This window comes from Leucoraja erinacea, chromosome 35 (assembly GCF_028641065.1).
Source record: "Leucoraja erinacea ecotype New England chromosome 35, Leri_hhj_1, whole genome shotgun sequence".
Taxonomy (NCBI): Eukaryota; Metazoa; Chordata; class Chondrichthyes; order Rajiformes; family Rajidae; genus Leucoraja; species Leucoraja erinaceus.
In genome coordinates this window covers 6,098,216-6,098,524 of record NC_073411.1, presented here as the reverse complement: position 1 = coordinate 6,098,524, position 309 = coordinate 6,098,216, and positions in this window count along the sequence as shown.

Here is a 309-nt window from a genome sequence, read left to right as displayed (position 1 = left end):
TTGCAAATGGTGGGGGCGGAGGGGGCGGGGGGTGAGATTAGGATTTCCGGATATTAACCCTACCCGCAGTAACCCCACCCACCCACCCCCGTCCGCTCGCTGGGTTCGTGAGAGGGGGGAGGAAGAACTCCAGTGCCTTGCAGCTGCTGGAGGGAGCGGGCGGATTAAGCCCTAGTCTAGTCATTCCAGGAGAATTGCTGCAAAATGTGCTGCAGTCATGGTCTGTGATGCCACGGGCTTCCCCGAGATCCGCAGGATTTAAAAGAGTCGCGCCCCTCCCTCGTACCCACCGCTCACTGTGCAGTCATC